The sequence below is a fragment of the Thermobia domestica genome, chromosome 7 (genome assembly GCF_964235325.1).
Source record: "Thermobia domestica chromosome 7, izTheDome1.hap1.1, whole genome shotgun sequence".
Lineage (NCBI taxonomy): Eukaryota > Metazoa > Arthropoda > Insecta > Zygentoma > Lepismatidae > Thermobia > Thermobia domestica.
The window spans coordinates 98,510,079-98,529,505 of NC_137460.1; positions in this window are offsets into that span (position 1 = coordinate 98,510,079).

Here is a 19,427-nt window from a genome sequence, read left to right on the forward strand (position 1 = left end):
TGAAACTGTTCTTATACTTATATTATTCCTTTGACCTAATGAAATCGCATATAAGTATGTTATAATTTTATGTTTTATTAGAGTTGAGCTTAGGAGCTCATCAAATAAACTTTGTAAGGAGCTCATCAGCATAGACCAAAAATTAGCCAACCTGATCATATCGCGATACGATACGTATAAGGAAATAAGCGTAAGGTATTGTAAACTTAAGAAATAAATACTGGATTTTGAATTATGTTTTACCTTTTAATCACTGTTTAAAAAGAAATTGCATCCTTTAATCTCTGTGAAAATAAACTTAGTAACTTATACTCTTTTCTGAACAGCGTGAAATCCAGTCCCTGCTTATCATCAGAACTGCTAACATAGTGTTGTACCTTATAAAAGCACACACGAACTTATAGTTAAAACTAAAAAGAGAAAAGTAAAATTCACGTTTTGATAACCCTTAAACCCTTTATTTCATAGTGTGCAGTCTCACGTCAAGTGATATTACCTTAATTTGGTTTACGATTTTATTCAGATGTAAACACAAATTAATATTTTTGTATAAAGGTACACAAGTGTAATACGCCAGAACTTTGTGTTAAATGCTGAAAGTAAACGATCAATGGAAACGGGAGGAATCCACCACTATGTTATGGTGACAAGAACCGTAATAAAATATAGACAAGGAAAATATGTAAATATCCAATCATAAGTAATTTTAAATAAATAATTTAATTTTCCAAAGGGAGTTATGTTGCAACTATCAGGCTAGAAAAGAGTATTGCTAATATTATCTGACCCACAGAATTGAAGTTACGTCAAGGTTAGGAGGAAGATAATACTTGCTCCATCTGCTTTCAACATCAACTACAATCGTCATATGTCGCAACAAACAGAATGCCAAAAGAATCCAAACCATCTAAGTGTTTTCCCCCGACTGATGTGTGATATAAGATAGAAACGTCGGATGATTATGCCACGTGTGGCCAAAGCCATCATGGAATATTCCAATATACCAAACCAGCTTATCCTCATTCTCCTGATGGCCAAGTACTAAATCAAGATGACATGACACGACAATCTTCTGGCTATCACAGAAAATTTACCTCAGACAGTCACATGGAAAGAAGTTCAAGTTTTGCAGATCTTCCAAGCTTGCTTTCAGAACATCCTGTATAAATGAATAGGTTAATATTAGAGAAGCCCTAAGTACCATGATTTTGTAACACACGACCAGGGAACATACCAATGAACAGAAAGAAATTTAAAAAGTATCTGAAGAAGCTAAATTATAAGGAAGTGAATTAAAATTAAAGCTGCAGACAATAGTTGCAAAATAATAAGAAAGGTGAAGGTGAGAATAGTTCCTAGCCAATTTACTACTATAATTTATAATTAATTAAATTCTTCCAATACATTGTTTACAAGCATATAGAGAGACTTGGCTAGCAAATAATTTCATGTAGAGACCTCAGAGGTGGATGAACGTCCGCGTAGACGATGAATTCAGTTTGTCATCAGATATAACACAGCTGAGTTCCCCACGTGTATTTGGACTCCAAAATAAAGATAATTACATTTAAGTGAGAAACCCTTTGTCCCATGGTCCTGAGGAGCTGATATGGAACACAAGGTTTCCGTGTATCTGTATGGAAAACGATACACATTTGAAAAATTAATGTCAGCAAAATTAAGTCATAGAGAATGATTAATGAACTCCATTCGGGAAGGCTAATTCCTGAGCCCCTTTCCGACTCATCGTTATCCGTGAAGCCAGCATGATGAAGCACACAGATAGCGAGCAAATCTTCTCGTAAACGCGCAAGCGAGAAACGCAGAAGCATGATCAACCTTTAATTTATGGCCACACCTGTATAGGAATTATTCTGATATTTAGGTATATTATAATTTTTCTTTCTTTTTTGTGCAGACAGATTCGCTTTCAAACAGCTTATTACAACAGGCTTTCTAGTACTCAATTTTTTGCTTCATTGTTCCTTTCTCTTATTCGACGTAACGATACCGTTTAAAATTTGCTGCCCTTAAAAAAATTGACGACCCAAGAATTTTTCGTCATCAGCAGCAATCACTCACAGCTAATAATATAAGAATATAGGATGCAAAATCTGAATTAAAATTTGTTTTGGCATCAACAATGAAATATTCCTTCATAAATAAAGATATATTACGTAAAATCTGAAGCGGAATTGCTATGTTCTTGTTTCGGGTGACAATCGTTACACTTTCATCGTTATGGCCAGCACAAGTTCTTGGCCAGAGGTCAAGGGTTAACACTATTTTTTGTTTTTAGAAAAATTCAATCCGATTTGCGCATTCACGGGTGTTTCTTGACTCATTCCAATAAATGTCTCTAACCCACAAAGTTTAATTAAATCCAGTCGCACAATGTTGAAACTAAAACCACAGTCTACACAAACATCGGTTAAATAATTATTGATTCTACCAAGAGCGTTGGAAAGAACGATATTGTCCATTTCACAGGGAATAGGCCCAATTGGCGATTTTGATGCATACTGGTGAATAGACATTTTATTTTGAACCCTGGATTTTCTACAATCACGAAATTCAACCCTAAGCTGATCCCTATCCTTAGAAGGAAATGAATAATTTAAGTTCTTTCCCGAAGAAGAAGTTTGATTAGCAAAAGAGAAACCTGTATGTGATACATTCTGATTATAATTAGAAGTAACGAAATTTGTATTCTTCCAAGCAGAAACCCTTTTCCTTATTTTTTCGAGTTGATTTCTCAAATTTAATTCCTGCGTTTCAGCTATATCCAAAAGATCTGTTAGTCATTCCATTGGGTGTAAAAAATTATGTCTGATTACTGACCTACAAAACATAAACTTTAATAAATATTATTATATATTTCACATAATGATTAATTGGCGCCGACAACCTTTGCCATTTATAAATTGTTTCAGAAATGAATGAGTGCAAAGTAAATGGCGTAACATTTAACTTATTCCATGACACATAAAGATTTAGGGCAAATAATATTTCTCTAAGTAAATATCTCCACATTTCACAATGAACACAATTAAAATCGTTACCAAAGAATAGCTAGTATTCATCAAGGTTTCTTCAAATTTAACGATAATTCAAACACTAGTAAATTATTACTTCCATCTGTTGGCTTAACGTTTCTGAATTTAAATTCAAGAGATTCGTTTGTTCTTTGAAAGCTATATTTCTCCGACAGATTATGCTCCGTATTCGAAGGTTCAAAGTTGCAAACTCTGCTACTATATAAATCTGAAATTAATTTCTTCAACAGTAGGAGGATAACCCTGATTCATAATAGCCTCTGGAGTGTAATTTCTAATCTTAGAAACTCTTGGTATTAATGTCGAAGATTAAGACGCTGAGATGTATTAAAATCGTGCGCTCGATCAGATAAACCACCTTTGGGAATACCCTTATATTTATAACATCCTGAATTAACAAAAGGCTCATTAAGTGTATCTTAACGTTGGTCTCTAAAGAACAAATAAAAGCTTCCAACATTAACAAATCTAATGAAGTTATAGCTACTTGAACGAAAATTCAAAATACCTAGACTTTCCAGACTATCATTCCCTATTGTGAGGTGGCAAACCCAGATACTTCTTTAAATAGGCAAAGCTAATGGCATATTTGATTGTCCGAAATCGGATGGAAAATCCGTTTGAAAATTCCCAGTTCAATCCAACGTAATCAACTCTAAATAATCAGATATCATATTAATCGTCACATACTCAATCGGATCACTCATTTTGACTGCTAACGTAAAAAATAATAAAATGACACAAACAAATGACAACATAAATAAATTACACTATAAATATAAATATAAGAACCAAACAAACTAAGGACACTACTACTACCCTAATAAAGCTCAAATAGAGGTCCCGTCCCAAACACTACAAACAAATGCTACCCTTAAATTATATACAATATGTTCCAGGAGACACAAACTTAAAAGTTTTTCATTAATTTCATTAATATAATAATTATAATTAGGTACTCCCAAAAAGGATCTCATAACAAGTAATATTGATGCCAAGGAACATTCACAAACTTAATATTAAAATGAACCGTGTAACGTGGGTTCCTGTCACCACGGCATGGAGCGTCCTCATTTTGCGGATCGAGGAGAAGGCCTCTAGATATAGAGGTTAGCTGAGAATATATTGCATAAGCAGTCACGGAAAGCCGTCTAGGAGTGGTCCTCCAGCTTGGGGGTTTGGGTAGGGCTAACAACCTCATTCTGTAAAAAGAGCACTTGTTCATAAATTTTCACAAAAGCCTCGGACAAGGACTGATAACTTGGCACGACCTCAGCAAAAGAAAATGGACATGATATTTGGAACATGGAATATTAGGAGTCTTTATAGGGCAGGCGCGTTAAAATCCGTAACGAGTGAGTTAGAGAAATACAGGATGGACGTAGTAGGAGTTCAGGAAGTTAGGTGGGAAGGAAATGGATCTGAGGATCCTAGAGATCGAGAAATTTTACGTTCTTTTACGGGAAAGGAAATAAAAATCACCAGTTATGAACAGGGTTTTTCGTTCATAAACGTATATTACCAGCAATTAAACGGATTGAATTTGTTACTGATAGACTTTCTTTTATTACTCTTAAGGGGCGGTGGTGTGATATAGTTATAATGTACATGCCCCAACTGAAGATAAGGATGACGATATAAAAGACAGTTTTTACGAAGAAGTGGAAAGGATATTTGACCAACTCCCGTGAAAATTCTATTAGGGGATTTCAATGCGAAGGTAGGACGAGAGGATATTTTCAAACCGATTATAGGGAACGAAAGTCTGCATAAGAAAAGTAATGACAACGGTGTTAGACTCGTGAACTTTGCAACATCCAAAAACCTAATCGTGAAGAGTACAAAATTCCCACATCGCGACGTTCATAAATACACTTGGACATCACCAGACGGAAAAACACACAATCAAATTGATCACGTTTTAGTAGATGGAAGAAGGCAATCTAGCATCATTGATGTCCGGTCGTTTAGAGGGGCTGAGTGTGATACTGACTACTACCTGGTAGCAGCGATAATACGAGAGAGGTTATCGTGAGATAAAGGTAATATTCGTTGTCCGAAAATGGAGAGATTCAATTTAAAGAAATTAGAAGAGAGCCAGGTAAGAGAGAAATACCAGATTCAAGTTCGAATAGATTCTGGGCTTTAGAAGATTCGGAGTGCACTAGTGTTGAAGATACCTGGATTGAAATTAGAGATAGCATTAAAATTTCAGCAAAAGAAAAATTGGGACACGCGGAAATCCGTAGGAACAAACCATGGTTCGACCTGGAATGCATGAAACTAGCAGAGAAGAGAAAACAGGCAAAACTACGCTGGCTACAAAATCCGAATGAAATAACTACGCAAAATTTCGCTGATATCAGGCGGGAAACTTCCAAAACTTTTAGAACAAAGAAACGCGATTTTCTGAAAGCTACAATTAAGGAACTTGAAGATAATAGTAAAAATAAAACATCCGGGACATGTATAAGGGAATGAACGAATTATTAGAAAGGCTATCAACCATGTGCTTTTATAATAAAGAAATCTGACGGTACAGTTCTCACTGACACGGATAGCATCTTAAATAGATGGAAAGATTTCTTTGACGATTTGCTTAACACACAACCAAAAACTAGCTTGCGTGGAGAAAAGGAGATACACACCGCAGAACCCTATATTCCAGAACCCAACCGAATAGAAGTAGAAACCGCTATAAAGAAATTAAAGAAACACAAATCTCCACGTGTAGATGAAATTCCGGTTGAGTTAATTTTAGCTGGAGGCGAAAAATTGTACAACAAGATACACAAACTCATTCTCCTTATCTGGAACAAGGAAGAATTGCCACAAGAGTGGAAAGAATCAATCATTGTTCCAATTCACAAGAAAGGCGACAAAACTGACTGTAATAATTAACGAGTCATTTCTCTTCTGTGAACATCCTATAAAATCCTTTCAAATATTCTGTTAGCAAAACTGACCCCATACGCAGATGAAATTATTGGAGATTATCAGTGCGGATTTAGACGAAATCGATCAACTATCGACCAAATATTTACCATTCGCCAAATATTCGAAAAAAAGTGGGAATACAATACCCCGGATATAGTTAAAAGGGACTTGATGTCGAGTCCCATCTTGTACGAAAGTTTGCCATTCTTGCCAGGAAAAAGTAAGGACAATAAGACAAAGTTGAGTTTTTGAGGAAACTGGTAACAAAATGTGTATTTTTCTTATACTCCATCGGTGACATTAGTGAAGTTCGCGCTGAGCCAGAACCTCCTACACCTCCTCCTACTTTCTCTAAAGAATGTTTGACAACTTGTGGTGAACATGAAATTGTTGTGTAGCAGTATTGTGTAAGTGAGGTGATGTCGAATGCAAGTGTTAAACAAGGGGATCAGTAAACCGAAACTAGTGATAGTAATGACAATAAATTAGTTAAGACCCCAACTTTGGATAAAAGTTAAGCGAAATGAAATAATGTGGACAACGAATTAGTGGAACTGTGGTTAGCCAAAAGTTTAGTCTATTTTGAGAACAATTTAGAAGATGTAACTAAATCTGAACGCCGCAATAAATCACAAGTAAGGTACCCATCCAAAACATTGTTCTTTAGAAAACTAAGTATAAAGAAAACTAAGTATTTCCATCGTTGGGCCCCTCGTACATGATGTCATGGCCTCAGAAACTGTTGTACACAGTGATTTTATATTTTTTAATATAAGACTGGAATTGCCGAATTTCATTTACACTGGCACCATGGTCCAAATTCACTCCTGCATTTGTATATAACGCATCCACTTCTTGGTCCACAACACATTTCGATTGGCGTTGATGCTGCCAATATCCCCTCACATCTACATTCGTGTATGTCTTCAGACCAATAGCAATGACAAGGGCGTACGCCAGACACCTTTAATCTTGTTTTTTTACGCGTACAATCCCTCGCTTGCTACGAAACAATCTTCATTTTGTAGGATTCCTTGGGCTAAACGATCTCCATATCAGTATCCTCTTGAAATATCCACACGATGAAAACAAACGGTGAAATGTTCGTGGAGTGAAATGAATTGTTGAGTAGTAGAAAATGGATCGATCTGGAACAACCTAGCTCATACTAGAACAACTCACAAGCCACTCAGAAATCGACCACCGTGCACCGTGAGCCCACGGTCTTTTACGACCTCCATTTTAGGGGTGAATTTATTCCCTTTTATGAGCACTTTTTAGGGGGTGTACTCGTTCTCTTTTATGAGCACATTTTAGGGGGTGAACTCGTTCCCTTTTATGAGCATATTTTTCAACCCCTACGAACACATAACAGAAGAGTAGATAACACATAAGACACGTTCTCTTTTATGAGCACTTTTTCAACATAGCAGACAATGAACATATCAAACGGGTACGAACACATAACATAACAAGGGTGTACTCGTTTTCAACCCCTATTTTAACATAGGAGATAACACATAAGATTACGAACACATAGAAGAGAAGATAACACATAAGAGTACGTAACACACAGCAGATTAGATAACACATAAGAGTACATAACATAACAAGGGTGTATTCGTTCTCTTATATGAGCATATTTTTCAACCCCTATTTTAACATAGGAGATAACACATAAGATTACGAACACATAGAAGAGAAGATAACACATAACACTACGTAACACACAACAGAACAGATAATACATAAGAATACGTAACACACAAGGGTGTATTCATTCTCTTTTATGAACATATTTTCCAACCCTTATTTTAGCATAGCAGAAATATAGCGAAGATTAAACATAGTCCATTTTATAGGGTGTACTCATTCTCTTTTAAGATTACTTTTTCAACCCTTAATTGAACATAGCGCATCAGACAGAGACTACGAAACATAACAGGGGTGAACATAACGAACATGAAACATAACAGGCGTGAACTCGTTCCCTTTTCCAACCCCTATTTGAACATAGCGCATCAGACAGAGACTACGAAACATAACAGGGGTGAACTCGTTTTCCAAACCCTATTTGAACATGAGACTATCAACACTACGTAACACACAACAACCTCCATTTTAGGGGGTGTATTCATTCCCTTTTATGAGCATATTTTCCAACCCCTATTTTAACATACTGAGACTATGAACACACAGCAGAACAGATAATACATAGCACAGCTAATAAAAGAACATGGCTTATTTTTCAACCCCTATTTTAACATAGCAGAAATTACACTAAGACTATGAACACATAGCAGAGCAGATAATAAACACAACAACCTCCATTTTAGGGGTGTATTCATTCCCTTTTGTGATTACTTTGCCAACCCCTATTTTACCATAGCAGAAATTACATAAGATTTTTTTTCAACCCCTATTTTATGACAATGAATAACATAGCGATTCGATACGCTCTTTGAACCGATTTGGATGAAACTCGGCATATGGGGGTTTTCGACCATGCTGAGTACGAATATCATACTTATTTTTACCTGGGCCCTATAGTTTATGTGGCATACGCCCTTTCTATGACAATTTTAACCGATTTGGATGAAACTCGGTATATAGGGGTTTTCGGACATTTTTACCTGGGTCCTATAGTTTATGTGGCATACGCCCTTTCTATGGCACGTAAAACCTAATAACTCAAAAACGAAGCAACATATTGAGATGCTGTTTCCACATTTAGTAATCGACCACCAACTATAATACTACAAGTTCCAAAATAATGACCATCGAGGTCAAAGGTCAAAATACTTAAAACCTAATAACTCGAAAATGGATCCACATACTGAGGTGGTGATTCCAAATTTAGCAAGAGCTCCTCAACTACTACATGTCACAAAATTAGTGGCCATCGAGGTCAAAGGTCAAAGTACTTAAAACCTAATAACAAGGAAACGAAGCAACGTATTGACGTGCTGTTTCCACATTTAGTAATTGGTCATCAACTAGTACATGTTAAAAAATCATGACCATCGAGGTCAAAGGTCAACATACTTAAAACCAAATAACTCTTAAACGGATCCACATATTGAAGTGCTGTTTCCACATTTAGTAATCGGTCACCAACTACTACAAGTTCCAAAATAGTGGCCATCGAGGTCAAAGGTCAACATACTTAAAACCTAATAACTTGACAACTGAGACACATATTGAGGTGCTGTTTCCACATTTAGTAATTGGTCATCAACTACTACAAGTTCCAAAATAATGATCATCGGGGTCAAAGGTCAACATACTTAAAACCTAATAACTCGACAACTGAGACACATATTGAAGTGCTGTTTCCAAATCTAGTAACTGGTCATCAACTACTACAAGTTCCAAAAAAATTATCATCGAGATCAAAGGTCAACATACTTAAAACCTAATAACACGAAAACTGAGCCACATATTGAGGTGCTTTTTCCACATTTAGTAAACGACCACCAACTACTACAAGTTCCAAAATAGTGACCAGCGAGGTCAAAGGTCAACATACTTAAAACCTAATAACTCGAAAACGGAGCCAAATATCGAAGTGGTGTTTCCACATTTAGTAATTGGTCATCAAATATTACAAGTTCCAAAATAATGATCATCGAGGTCAAAGGTCAACATACTTAAAACCTAATAACTCGAAAATGGAGACACATATTGAGGTGCTGTTTCCACATATAGTAATTGGTCATCAACTACTACAAGTTTCCAAAATAATGACCATCGTGGTCAAAGGTCAAAAATTAAAAACGGAGCCAAATATTGAGGTGGTGTTTCCAAATCTAGTAATTGGTCATCAATTACTACATGTTTCAAAAATAATGGTCATCGAGGTCAAAAGTCAATCTCGTAAATGAAACCACATATTGAGATAACGTTTCCTCATTTAGTAAATTTGTGTGACCTATTCAATTTTGTACAAAGCAGAAAAAAAGTGAAGAAGGAATAAATTTGAGTGGCTTATTTGAGTGGCTTTTGTATTAACAAGAAAGAAAGCAAAGATATGCCGTATTAACTAGCTATGCATTATTTAAGCAAAACGAAGGGCTAAATTTGAGAAAGCGAACATGGACCATTTTACTCAAATTTGGATGGAGTATTTATCTTTGTATGAACCAGAAAAAAATGAAGAAGATCCGTTTTAACTAGTTCAATATTTATGTACAATTTTGACCTACTCAAATAAACGAAATTTTATTTTTTGTACCAATCACAAGAAATCAAAGAAGGGTCATTTTATACCTTTTTTGTGCTATTCAAATAATAAAGGGAACAAATTTCAGTGGTCTATTTTATTTTTGTACCAATCAGAAGAAAAGCAAAGATATACCATTTTAACTATTTAAACAAATGAAAAGATAAATTTGAATGACCTATTCAATTTTGTACCAACGAGAATTGCCATTTTGTACTACTCAAATAAACAAAAAACCGAAGAAGGTTCATTTTAACTAACTCAGACTTTTATACCATTTTGTACTACTTCAATAAACGAAGGAATGCCAACCAGAAAAAAAAGAAATGAAGATTAGGTGGATTATTTTCTTTTGTATCAACTAGAAAAGAGAAGAAGAGCTACTTTAACTTGCTCATTATGTACTGTTTAAACAAACGAAAATTGACCATTATGTAACTTTTGAACTTACTGAAATGTTCTATTTTTGTATCAATCAGAAAAACCCGAAGAAGGATCATTTTAAAAAGTTCATAATTTCGATGTTCTACTTTTTATACCAACGAGAAAAAATGAACTATCTGAATATACGAAAGAATAAATTGAAGTGACCTATTCAATTTTGTACTAATGAGAAATGTCATTTTTAACTGGTTCAGAATTTTACTACTCAAATAAACAATGGAATATTGTACCATTTTGGAGTTTTCAAATAAACAAAGGACTTATAATTTGTGTCAACTTCAACAAACAAAAGGAAAAAGCAAAAAATTATCATTTTTACTAGTCTAATAAACGAAGGCATAAATATGAGTGAGACCAGAGAAAAAAAACGAAGAAGACCCATTTTAACTAACTGAGAATTTCTGTACCTTTTTGTACTATTTAAACAAACGATGGAATAAATTTGAGTGGCCTGTTTTTTGTACTAACCAGAAAAAGCGAAGAAGGTCCAATTTAGCTAACAGTGTACTATTTAAATAAACGAAGGTCTCTTGAGTGAGATTTCCAATTTTGTAGCAAGAAGGACTATTTTCTAACTAACTCAGAATTTCATTTTATTTTGTAATACTTAAATTTGGATGGAGTGTTTAGTTTTGTTCGAACCAGAAAAATTTGATTGGATTATTTCCTTATGTACCAACTGGAAAAAGTGAAGGGCCATTAATCAAATAAATGAAGGAATAAATTTGGGTAGAATATTTAGTTTTGTACCTAGCAAAATAAGAAAAAGAAGTGAAGAAGGAATAAAATTTGGATGGACTATTTTCTTATGTACCAACAAAAAAAATTCAGCACCAGCGACAAAAAAGAAACCGAAGGAGGAATATATTTGGGTGACCTATTCAGTTTGTACTAAGCAGAATCAGCATTCTATACTTTTTTCTGCCATTCATTGGGGGTGTCCAATTTCTTTTTGTGCCAACGAGACCATTTTTAACCGACTTAGAATTTGTACTAAATAGGAAAGAGCTACACAAATAAACAAAGCAATCAATTTTTAACTAGCTCAGAATTTCTAGACCATGTTGTACTATTTAAACAAACGAAGAGATAAATTTGTGTGACCTATTCACTTTTGTACCAAGCAAAATAAGAAAAAGAAGTGAAGAACGAATAAAATTTGGATGGCCTATTTTTTCATGTACCAACAAAAAAATGGAGCACCAACGACAAAAAGGAAACCGAAGGAGGAATAATTTTGGGTGACCTAATCAGTTTTGTACTAAGCAGAAAAAAGCGAAGAAGGTAAAATTTAAATAGCTCAGTATTTTTGTACTACTAAAATAAACGAAGGAATAAATTTGGGTGTTCTACTGAAGAAAACGGGGAAGGGCCATTTTATTTAATATTGTAGTACTCAAAATATACAAAGATATAAATTTGTGTGACCCATTCAGTTTTGTACTAAGCAGAAAATTTGTTGGCTTTTTAGAAAGACCATTTTATCTTTTTGTGCTCTACAAATAAACAGAGGAAAAGCAAAGAGAGACAATTTTATGTGCCTTTTGTAACGAAGAAACAAATTTGAAGGAGGTTCATTTTAACTAATCCTGCTGCGAGTAGATCAATTAGTATATAGTGAAAAAAAAAAAACAATATGACATTATTGCGACTTTCATTTTCGAATACATACGGATTAAGCCACTATGGCAAAAAATACTACTCTCTCCTTATGCTTATTTGGAGCAGACTTAAGAGGACCAAGCATTAGAAACCCGCTAGTAGGGTGTCGATTCAGTAAACTCGTTATACTTTAGAAAACAAAATCCATATTGGAGTATACCTTTTATACAACAAAACAAGCTTCTTAGCCCCACTCCAGAAATTAGAAAACAAATTCTTTCTTCTACGGTCTTCGGCATGCATTTTAGACCAAGGGCAGCAAGATTAATATTAAATAACACTTCTGCTGGATAGAAATTCGATTCTCTCGATCTTCTGCTTTATCCGGCAACTTTACTTGGAAATTATCCACATCTTAGAATTTATCATGTTACATCTAGCAAAAGAAAACGAATAGATAATTTTGAGATAGTTCCATATGGGTAAATACTGTAGTAGTAGAAACGATAGTTTTTTTTAATTAAGTAAAGATAAAGAGAGAGTGTGAAAAAATGGATAATTAAATTTTAAATCATTATTATTATCATTTTAGAGGTCAAAGGGAAGAATAAATGAATTTGAGTGGCATATGTACGAACAAGATATGCCATTTTATTATATTATCCCGTGCTGTTTAAACAAATGTATGGAAATGCACTACTCAAATAAACGAAGGAATTTAGTTTTGTACCGGCCAAAAAAGGAGTGAAGAATGAATAAAATTTGAATGGAATATTTTCTTTTGTACCAGCTGCGAAAAGTGAAAGAATTTAGTTTTGTACCATTGTATCAATTTAAGTATTTTGTACTATTTAGTACCACCGAGAAGGTGTAGAATATTTAGTTTTGTACTAAGGCTTCTTTACTTTTGTATTAACGACTAAAAACTTTAACACATACTTGGTTGTGTGAGTTACTGTTTTTTCATTTCCCTGTGGTACAACGTAATGGTCTACAATTAGATATTTTCGATTACATAATGGTATACGCCCATGTTTTGTTGAGCATAATGCACACTATAACGATGTGGTAGAGAATTATTTGATGGATAGATATTATCGCTTCTCTCGCTATGGGAGAACGCAGTACACTTTGGATGAGTTATTAAAGTTTTGGAATCATGTGTGCGAGTTCAGGCCAAGTATCCAGATTGCAGATTTACTTGGTTGCTTTACACGATGTGGTAAAACCCCGCCTTTTTGCGGTATCTCCTGATACCTATCTGTTGGACCTCGCGGTATTTGGAAACTTGGTGAAAAAGAATAACAAATGGTTTTTCCCACAATAAAGCTATACATACAGAATAATCCATTATGGCAAGAAAAATCTACTTTCTCCTTATGCTTAGTTGGAGTAGACTTCGATAACAAGAACGATACATTGTGTAAGAATTTCCAATTTAAAGCGGTATTGTACTGCACTTATAATAGTCTGTAATAGTGCAGTTTATTTTTCGAATGAGAGTAGGTTTTAAAGGTGTATTGTAGTCTACCAGCAATAATGATCTCTAAGAGAGTTATTAGGTAAAGATAACAATTACACCGCCATTCTGCGAACACGTTTATACGATCCAATTTCTCAGATTTAAGGCTAAATTAAATGGGCAAGAGATGTACAGTATTTGGGAGATATAACTAAGAAGTACTAGGATGTGCCAATAGAAAAATTTCAGAACTTCTATTTTAATTTTGGGGTGGAAAAACATGCCTATTAACACTATTTGTAATAACGATGATTCCGTGGGTGTAGATTGTCTTTGATAGAATACAGGTAATTCTGCCATTAAAATTTACAACTATCTAATTGATTTTCTTCATTGTTCAGACAAGCGTTTACAGGGTATTACGAGATGTGAAGCAATTATCTTTAACCACTATACTGATGAGTGGATCCAATTTTACACATCAAAGAATATTTACAGATACTTATTGGAGTTGCCAGATAAAGCAGAAGATCGAGAGAATAGAATCTCTATCCAGCAGAAGTGTTATTTAATATTAATCTTGCTGCCCTTGGTCTAAAATGCATGCCGAAGACCGTAGAAGAAAGAATTTGTTTTCTAATTTCTGGAGTGGGGCTAAGAAGCTTGTTTTGTTGTATAAAAGGTATACTCCAATATGGATTTTGTTTTCTAAAGTATAACGAGTTTACTGAATCGACACCCTACTAGCGGGTTTCTAATGCTTGGTCCTCTTAAGTCTGCTCCAAATAAGCATAAGGAGAGAGTAGTGTTTTTTGCCATAGTGGCTTAATCCGTATGTATTCGAAAATGAAAGTCGCAATAATGTCATATTTTTTTTTCACTATATACTAATTGATCTACTCGCAGCAGGATTAGTTAAAATGAACCTCCTTCAAATTTGTTTCTTCGTTACAAAAGGCACATAAAATTATCTCTCTTTGCTTTTCCTCTGTTTATTTGTAGAGCACAAAAAGATAAAATGGTCTTTCTAAAAAAGCCAACAAATTTTCTGCTTAGTACAAAACTGAATGGGTCACACAAATTTATATCTTTGTATATTTTGAGTACTACAAAATTAAATAAAATGGCCCTTCCCCGTTTTCTTCTGTAGAACACCCAAATTTATTCCTTCGTTTATTTTAGTAGTACAAAAATACTGAGCTATTTAAATTTTACCTTCTTCGCTTTTTTCTGCTTAGTACAAAACTGATTAAGTCACCCAAATTTATTCCTCCTTCGGTTTCCTTTTTGTCGTTGGTGCTCCATTTTTTTGTTGGTACATGAAAAAATAGGCCATCCAAATTTTATTCGTTCTTCACTTCTTTTTCTTATTTTGCTTGGTACAAAAGTGAATAGGTCACACAAATTTATCTCTTCGTTTGTTTAAATAGTACAACATGGTCTAGAAATTCTGAGCTAGTTAAAAATTGATTGCTTTGTTTATTTGTGTAGCTCTTTTCTGTTTGGTACAAATTCTAAGTCGGTTAAAAATGGTCTCGTTGCTACAAAAAGAAATTGGACACCCCCAATGAATGGCAGAAAAAAGTATAGAATGCTGATTCTGCTTGATACAAACTGAATAGGTCACTCAAATTTATTCCTCCTTCGGTTTCTTTTTTGTCGCTGGTGCTCCATTTTTTTGTTGGTACATAAGAAAATAGTCCATCCAAATTTTATTCCTTCTTCACTTCTTTTTCTTATTTTGCTAGGTACAAAACTAAATATTCTACCCAAATTTATTCCTTCATTTATTTGATTAATGGCCCTTCACTTTTTCCAGTTGGTACATAAGGAGATAATCCAATCAAATTTTTCTGGTTCGAACAAAACTAAACACTCCATCCAAATTTAAGTATTACAAAATAAAATGAAATTCTGAGTTAGTTAGAAAATAGTCCTTCTTGCTACAAAATTGGAAATCTCACTCAAGAGACCTTCGTTTGTTTAAATAGTACACTGTTAGCTAAATTGGACCTTCTTCGCTTTTTCTGGTTAGTACAAAAAACAGGCCACTCAAATTTATTCCATCGTTTGTTTAAATAGTACAAAAAGGTACAGAAATTCTCAGTTAGTTAAAATGGGTCTTCTTCGTTTTTTTTTCTCTGGTCTCACTCATATTTATGCCTTCGTTTATTAGACTAGTTAAAATGATCCTTTTTTGCTTTTTCCTTTTGTTTGTTGAACTTGACACAAATTATAAATCCTTTGTTTATTTGAAAACTCCAAAATGGTACAATATTCCATTGTTTATTTGAGTAGTAAAATTCTGAACCAGTTAAAAATGACATTTCTCATTGGTACAAAATTGAATAGGTCACTTCAATTTATTCTTTCGTATATTCAGCTAGTTCATTTTTTCTCGTTGGTATAAAAAGTAGAACATCGAAATTATGAACTTTTTAAAATGATCCTTCTTCGGGTTTTTCTAATTGATACAAAAATAGAACATTTCAGTAAGTTCAAAAGTTACATAATGGTCAATTTTCGTTTGTTTAAACAGTACATAATGAGCAAGTTAAAGTAGCTCTTCTTCTCTTTTCTAGTTGATACAAAAGAAAATAATCCACCTAATCTTAACTTCTTTTTTTTTCTGGTTGGCACTCCTTCGTTTATTGAAGTAGTACAAAATGGTATAAAAGTCTGAGTTAGTTAAAATGAACCTTCATCGGTTTTTTTTGTTTATTTGAGTAGTACAAAATGGCAATTCTCGTTGGTACAAAATTGAATAGGTCATTCAAATTTATCTTTTCATTTGTTTAAATAGTTAAAATGGTATATCTTTGCTTTTCTTCTGATTGGTACAAAAATAAAATAGACCACTGAAATTTGTTCCCTCTATTATTTGAATAGCACAAAAAAAGTATAAATGACCCTTCTTTGATTTCTTGTGATTGGTACAAAAAATAAAATTTCGTTTATTTGAGTAGGTCAAAATTGTACATAAATATTGAACTAGTTAAAACGGATCTTCTTCATTTTTTTCTGGTTCATACAAAGATAAATACTCCACCCAAATTTGAGTAAAATGGTCCATGTTCGCTTTCTCAAATTTAGCCCTTCGTTTTGCTTAAATAATACATAGCTAGTTAATACGGCATATCTTTGCTTTCTTTCTTGTTAATACAAAAGCCACTCAAATAAGCCACTCAAATGTATTCCTTCTTCACTTTTTTTCTGCTTTCTACAAAATTGAATAGATCACACAAATTTACTAAGTGTGGAAACAGCACCTCAATATGTGGCTCAGTTTTCGTGTTATTAGGTTTTAAGTATGTTGACCTTTGACCTCGATGATCAGTACTTTTTAACATGTACTAGTTGATGACCTATTACTATATTGGGAAACAGCACCTCAATACGTTGCTTCGTTTTCGTGTTATTAGGTTTTAAGTATGTTGACTTTTGACCTCGAAGACCATTATTTTTGAAACTTGTAGTAGTTGAAGACCAATTACTAGATTTGGAAACACCACCTCAATATTTGGCTCCGTTTTTAAGTTTTGACCTTTGAGCACGATGGTCATTATTTTGGAAACTTGTAGTCGTTGATGACCAATTACTAAATGTGGAAACAGCACCTCAATATTTTGCTCAGTTTTCGATTCATTAGTTTTTAAGTATGTTGACCTTTGACCTCGATGATCAGTATTTTGGAACTTGTAGTAGTTGATGACCAGTTACTAGACTTGGAAACAGCACCTCAATATGTGGCTCTGTTTTCGTGTTATTAGGTTTTAAGTATGTTGACCTTTGACCTCGATGATCATTATTTTGGAACTTGTAGTTGCTAACCAATTACTAAATGTGGAAACAGCACCTCAATATGTGGCTCCGTTTTCGAGTAATTAGGTTTTAAGTATGTTTACCTTTGACCTCGATGGCCACTATTTTTGAAATTTGTAGTAGTTGATGTCCAATTACTAAATGTGGAAAGAGCACCTCGATATGTGGATCCATTTTCGAGTAATTAGGTTTTAAGTATGTTCACCTTTGACCTCGATGATCATTATTTTGGAACTTGTGGCACCTGATGACCTATTACTCAATGTGGAAACAGCAACTGAGTATGTGGCTCCGTTTTCGAGATATTAGGTTTTAAGTATTTTGACCTTTGACCTCGATGGTCATTATTTTGGAACTTGTGGTACCTGATGACCAATTACTAAATGTGGAAACACCACTTCGATATTTGGCTTCGTTTTCGAGTTATTAGGTTTTAGGTATTTTGGCCTTAGACCTCGATGATCAGTACTTTTTTAATATGTACTAGTTGATGACCAATTACTAAATGTGGCAACAGCACCTCAATATGTGGCTCCGTTTTCGAGTTATTAGGTTTTAAGTATTTTGACCTTTGACCTCGATGGTCATTATTTTGAAACTTGTAGTAGTTGATGACCAGTTACTAGATTTGGAAACAGCACTTCAATATGTGTCTCAGTTGTCGAGTTATTAGGTTTTAAATATGTTGACCTTTGACCTCGATGATCATTATTTTGGAACTTGTAGTAGTTGATGGCGTATTACTAGATTTGGAAACAGCACTTCAATATGTGTCTCAGTTTTCGAGTTATTAGGTTTTAAGTATGTTGACCTTTGACCCCGATGATCATTATTTTGGAACTTGTAGTAGTTGATGACCAGTTACTAGATGTGGAAACATCATCTCAATATGTTGCTTCGTTTACGAGTGATTCGGTTTTAAGTATGTTGACCTTTGACCTCGATGATCATTATTTTGGAACTTGTAGTAGTTGGTGGCCGATTACTAAATGTGGAAACAGCACCTCAATATGTGGCTCTTTTCGTGTTATTAGGTTTTAAGTATGTTTACCTTTGACCTCGATGGCCACTATTTTTGAAACTTGTAGTAGTTGATGGCCAATTACTAAATGTGGAAACAGCACCTCGATATGTGGATCCATTTTCGAGTAATTAGGTTTTAAGAATGTTGACCTTTGACCTCGATGATCAGTATTTTGGAACTTGTAGTAGTTGGTGACCAGTTACTAGATTTGGGAACAGCACTTCAATGTGTGGCTCCGTTTTCGAGTTATTGGGTTTTAAGTATGTTGACCTTTGATCTCGATGGCCACTAATTTTGGGATATGTAGTACCTGATGACCAATTACTAAATGTGGAAACACCATCTCAATATGTTGCTTCGTTTACGAGTGATTGGGTTTTAAGTGTCATACAAAGGGCGTATTCCACATAAACTATCAGACCCAGATAAAAATAAGTATGATATTTGTAATCAGCATGTTCGAAAACCCGCATATACCGTGTTTCACCCAAATTGGTTAAAATTGTCATAGAAAGGGCGTATGCCACATAAACTATAGGACCCAGGTAAAAATAAGTATGATATTCGTACTCAGCATGATCGAAAACCTCCATATGCCGAATTTCATCCAAATCGGTTCAAAGAGCGTATCGAATCGCCATGTTACATAGGTATTCATTGTCTTAAAATAGGGGTTGAAAAAAAAACTTATGTAATTTCTACTATGTTCAAATAGGGGTTGGAAAAGTAATCATAAAAGGGAATGAATACACCCCTAAAATGGAGGTGGTTGTTGTTTGTTATCTGCTCTGCTGTATGTTCATAGTCTCCATGTATTCTATGCTATGTTAAAATAGGGGTTGGAAAATATACTCATAA